This window comes from Arvicola amphibius, chromosome X (genome assembly GCF_903992535.2).
Source record: "Arvicola amphibius chromosome X, mArvAmp1.2, whole genome shotgun sequence".
NCBI classification, from domain to species: Eukaryota; Metazoa; Chordata; class Mammalia; order Rodentia; family Cricetidae; genus Arvicola; species Arvicola amphibius.
This window is the reverse complement of record NC_052065.1, coordinates 85,293,699-85,299,798: the sequence shown is the minus strand read 5'-3', so window position 1 is coordinate 85,299,798 and position 6,100 is coordinate 85,293,699. Positions and strand designations below refer to the sequence as shown.

General features: G+C 35.9%; 1 pseudogene; it reads left to right on the top strand.

The window, feature by feature from the left end:
- The first annotated feature begins 1,230 nt into the window (after positions 1 to 1,230).
- LOC119804350 lies at positions 1,231 to 4,857 on the top strand (annotated as a pseudogene).
- Positions 4,858 to 6,100: the final 1,243 nt, after the last annotated feature.

Genomic DNA, 6,100 nt, shown 5'->3' with positions numbered 1-6,100 from the left:
AACAGATTGGAATAAGGCTATCCCAGTTAGCCTATTTTAACTTAATTATCATTTTAAATTATTCACTTGAATTGATTTTTTAAAAAATATTCCTCCTCCATATGTAGCCCCATTCTGGGGTTTTCTGAGTTAGGCATTCAATATATGAGTTTTTGAAGAATACAATTAATTCTAGAACAAATCTGCTCTCTTAAGCCCAAAATTCATGTCAACCTCACATATAAAACACATTCATCCCATTTATCCAAAAACCAGATAATTTATTCTGCTCTAAAAACAAATTTAACTGTTAAATCTTATTGACATATCATGTTTAATGACTGTGTATATAGCATACTTATAGTGATTATATGAATTGTATACAATACACTTTCCAATTCAAAACCAGAAAAGAAAATAAAGTTACTAGTTCTAAGCAAACCTAAACTATGGGCTATTCTATAGTATTTAAAGGCTCTAGAATTATTCTCTTTCCTTGATGTCCCATAGTTTGGGCATAACTTGGTAGTAGTCTGACTATTACTGTGACATTGGTCTCTCTTGGAGGTTCTTTATCTCTTAGATAAAATTACTTGTAACAATGAATGGTACCAGGCCTGCTTGTTTGTTGGGGTTTCTGTCCCGCCGGGTACCCCACAGCTGGCAAGCACCAAAGAAATAACATAGAGATCTCTATAAGTTATAAAGCTGATTGGCCCATTAGCTCTAGCCTCTCACTGGCTAACTCTCACATCTTGATTAACCCATTTTTCTGATCTATGTTAGCCATGTGCCCCAGTACCTTTTTTCAGTGGTGTAGATCACATCCTGCTGCTTCGGTGATAAGGGCAGGAGTGGGAGGGATCAACTTCCTCCTTCCCAGAATTCTCCTGTTCTCATTACATCATTTCTACTTCCTGTCTGGTTTTCCCACCTATATTTTCTGCTTGGCCAATCAGTGTTTTATTTAAAACATGATTGACAGATTACAGACAATTCTCTTGCAATTACTTACAGTAGAATTGAGGAGAAAATCTAAAGATAGTATTATTGGAGTATAAGAAAGAAAATAACAGGGCCCAGAAGATGAAGTTCTTGTTAGCTACTAGAAGGAAGAAGATGGGAAAGGAAGAAGGAGCTATATTTTGTAGGTTATAGGTAAAAAAAAATCCTGTATACTTAGCAACAGAAGTCTGTAAATAGCTTAAAGGGAGAATGGTTATCTTAAGAGAAAGAGAGAGAACATAATGCATGGAGTTTCAGATCAAGTCAACACAGGATTTAGCCAGCATCTGGAAAAAGGTATGAGTAAAAAGTGTGTTTTGTGGACAGGTTATGGGTTTTGTTTTGTTTTGTAAATTAAAGCTCAAATCAAGCAAGGTTTAATAGTGAGTGTATGCAAGCAACTCCAACAAAAGTGGAGCTTTTGTGTTGTTTAATTTTATCTCTTATTAAAGGCATAGTCACTCCTTCCATTATCATGTTTTCAAATGCCCCATGTGCCTTTAGACCTTTGGTCATCTTTATGAAGAAACTCTATTTTCTCATCAAAAGAGCGTTGTTTCCACAAGGAAAGAGCCCATTGTCCATATCAAAAGGGTATTATCAACCACTGGCCAAGCCACTTGGTTATTATGATCATTAACCATGTTATTTTTGTCAGAGAATGTCAGCAGGTTGGGATTCATGTGAAATGTGGGTTCCTGAAACTGGAGGCAGCTGATATCTACAATCAGAAAACAATGATAATTACTAGAAAAAGAAGCTATTTACATATGTCCCTAGTGGCTCCTGAGAAGCAGATGGCTTCAAATGGTTCTTTTCATTTTCTTTTTGCATACTATCTTCTGTCATTACCATTCTGCTGGAGATGGAACCCTCCTCCTGATGTCCTATAAAGTAGCTCTACCAGAGGCCCTGAGTGATGGTTTCTTTTCTGAAACTATATGTTGTAGAAGCATGACCTACTGAAATGAAAACTGAAAAGGAGACACCTGTCTCCATATATAGCTGTACCTTGGGGACCTGAAATATAGTAGCAGCTTGCTAATCAAAGAATTGGCTTTGGGGTCATATTTGTCTTTTGCTTGAAGAGTAACTCATTCTTACAGCTAGTTACATCCATTGTTTATTCATTAGTTTTCTAGAATGGGATACTGCTATGGAAGAATGGCCTTGTGGTTTGTAAATATTTGTCACATGTATTTTAATATAATTTTGATTGGATAGTAGTCAGGCAGGAAATATAGGCAGGGTAACCAGGCAGAAAGTCAAGGCAGGGTGATGAGAACAGGAGAATTCTGGGAAGAGGAAAGACTCAATCTGCAGGCGTCACTCAGACACAGAGGAAGCAAGATGAGAATGCCTCACTGATAAATGGTACCAAGCCACATGACTAACATAGAAAAGTGTTATGGATTAAAGTAGGATGTAAGAGTTAATAAGAAGCCTGAGCTAATAGGCTAACCAATTTATAATTAGTGTAGACCTCTGTAAGTTTATTTGGGACCGAATGGCTGTGGAAACAGACAAGACAAAAACCTCTGTTAACAACAGGATGCTACATCCAAAATAAGTGTGAAGCTAGAAAGGTGGATACTAAATGTTAAAAATCTAATTTAGGCATTATTTGTACACTGCAGTGGGAGTATGCTATAAATGACTTGTGATACAGTGTCCTTTTAGCTTTACTAGTTGTAATTTATTTGACTGCTCTGTAGTTGGTGCCTTGGAAAACCTTGTGTTTCATCATTTTAATAGTTCTACCTCCCTTTCATACTATCTATGATTCTATGATTCTATTCCCAAGAGTGTACTCAGCATCCCAGAGGAATATGCCTCTAAAGGTCCTGTTCCTATGCCAAGACTCTGCCTAATTTTGAAGGCTTTGTCTTATTAGTGCTAGAAAATGTCCCAAACACAAATATTTCTATCTACAGAATTACAATTATGGCAAAATTGACGCTTCAGCTCACCAGTCATGGCTAGAGTAGCCATGGAGTACTTCACTGTAAAGAATAGAGACAGCAGCCTTAGTTGATCTCAGCAGTGATACCACATAGTCTGAATATTATTATTACCTTCTCTCAGGAAACTTTGAGTTTATATTTTTCTTTATTTCTAGTTCTTACGTACATAATAAGGCTTTGATTTTATATTGTCACATTTGTGTTCACATAAATCTCCACAATGCTCAATAGACTCAATACATCTTCAACATGTTCTATAAGTTTTAATCCAATGTAAATTCAGTTTCATTTTTAAAAAAATTCTTAAATTTCTCACAGGTTTCCTCCTCACTACATTTTTGTCACAATGTATTAATCAACTTCCATGTATATAAATTTTCAACTGCACTTTTGTTGTAACTTTCTAATTTATATATTATGATTAAAAAGATGCCTTGTGTTATAACAACTTATTAAAGCTTTCCGTGGTCTACATAAAAATATTTCCTGGTTAATACAAAATGTATATTTATGTAGTTTTTTGTTTTTAAATTGTTTATACAATATTTTGAAAATATTGTCTTCCCTTCCCAACTCCTCCTTAGCCATGTAACCTCATGTTCTTTTTCTTTCTTGGGCAAACTAATGTCAAGCAAACCAACAAAATGCACCAAACACAACAGAACAGCCAAATTAAACACAATCTTCCCTGCTCTGTAGATGGAGCTGTGGGCAGGCCTGTTTTTCATCCTGCCTGGCTCCCGCACAGCTAGCTTAGCCCTAGAATAATTACATGGAAACTGTATTCTTTTAAACACTGCTTGGGTCATTAGCTCTAGCCTCTTATTGGCTAACTCTTACATCTTGTTTTAACCCATATTTAGTAATCTGTGTAGCGCCACGAGATGGTGTCTTACCAGGGGAGATCTAACCTACATCTGTCTCAGAGAGGAGAGGCATGGCATCTGCCTCACTGCCTTCTTCCTCCCAGCATTCTGTTCTGTCTACTCCACCTACTTATGTTCTAACCTATCAGGCCAAGCAGTTTTCTTTATTAATTAACCAATGAAACAACAGATAAACAGAAGACCCTCCTACATCACTTGCACAGCTCCTCTAAAGCATAACATGTAGTCTATTTTGTGTCAGCCAAGTACTCCTGAGCATGAGTTCTGCCTAGACTGGAGTGTGGTCAGTTCAGTAAAGAAAACTGATTTCCCCTTTCCTGGTTACTATCAATTGCAAATAGCTTATTTGTTTGCAGTCAGACTTTCTGGAATGTTCTGCGAATGTCCTTTAGTTCTGTTTGGTTTACAATGCTCATCTTTTATATTTCTTAGTTGATCTTTCCAGTTGCCATTGTCCCATGTAAGGTCACTGTGTGAGTGAAAAACACTGGCCTGGGGATTAAGAAGACTTCTTTCTTGGAGGCATTAGACATCACCACTAAAATTTCCATAGGTATCAATGAAATTCTAAGTGATGAGCAGCTGACAAAAACTGGAGACATGGTGGAAGCCACAGAGCAACACTGCTGAGCACAGTGAACACATCTCCCCTATCTTCTTTGGACTGATCATCCAGCAGCTGTTTGATAATGGCGGCACTTACAACCTGGAAGTGCTGGACATTACAGAACTGACTCTGAAGTTCCTGGAGAGTGTCTAAAATCTTACCATTGTTTTCCTGCAGACCACTTAGGCGACTGTTGCCTCAGTGTCATACTCTATCATCAATGGATACAGGTAAGTCTTGGCTTTGTCTGTTGAGACTAAGTATACCTTCCAACATGCTGAAAAGATCAAGGCCTTCTTAGGTGATCCACTTGACCTTAAGGCTGTTCCTGCTACTGCTGCAACCCCAGCCAAGACTGAAACAAAGGAAACATTGGCAGAATTTGATTAGAATATGGGATTTGGTTTTTGATTAATTCTTTCAAAGCAACCAACTCAGCCAAATTAATCTGAGAAACATGAAAATAGAGGCTTCTCTGTCTTTTAAAGCTATTTCCATCAGTTCTCATTCCAAAGACTCAAAAGAGGGATGCCCTATTCATTTTTGCTTGTACCAAAACAATACCAGAAACATGAGTTCTCAAAGGCAGAGTCAAACTAGGAAAATTTATGTTGGCCAATTTATACTGTTTCCTATCAGTTTTAGAATATTTTCCTTACTTTGTCTCTTATTAACTTCCTTTGTGTTTGTTTGACTTTGTGTTGTATTATGTGATGATTTATTTCTAACTTTTTTTTTTTTTTGGTTTTTCGAGACAGGGTTTCCCTGTAGTTTCTAGAGCCTGTCCTGGAACTAGCTCTTGTAGACCAGGCTGGCCTCGAACTCAGAGATCCACCTGCCTCTGCCTCCCGAGTGCTGGGATTACAGGCGTGCGCCACCGCCACCCGGCTATTTCTAACTTTTTAAAAATATATTATATATATTGTTTTTCTGATTTCTCAGAAAATCACATATACCATCTTAGAAATTATTGTATTCTATTTTAACATGATTCAGTTAAATCCATACATAGAACTCTTTGAATTCTGGGATTTTTTTCTAATATGGGTGTCATGAATTCCATTTTTATATATTTTAAACCATTTATGTATTCTAGTAAATATTTTATGAATTTATTTTAAGTAATATGGAAAGAGAGTGGAGTTATAAATGAGTGGTATGATACTATTAGTTTCTATATGTATAAAAATATATTTTACTTTATTCTATAACTTTATATTTTATATGCTTTGAGTCACTATGTTGTGCTCCTTAAAATAGAGTTGAAATATTCTTTTTAGCATTCTTCTAAGATTGTCTGGTGGTAGTTAACTCAATTATTCTTATTACTACTAATATTTTAATTTATTCTTTGTTTTTGAAGAGTAGTTTTGCTTGATGTACAATATCTAGTGAGCATTTTTCTTGATATTTTTTATATTAATCTAAATTACATTTGACTTCCAAAGTTTCTACTGATAGATTTTTTGATACTATAAACATGAATTCCAACAGTTGAGGGATTGATTTTGGGGCATGTTGATTTAAAAGCAAGGCCTTTTAACCCACTGAGCCACCTTTATACCTCTATATTCTTGAGTTTAAAAACAGACAATAGAAATAGGTAAAACAAATTCCTTCTAAATCTCAAAGATATATTAGACATTCATAAGTAAATT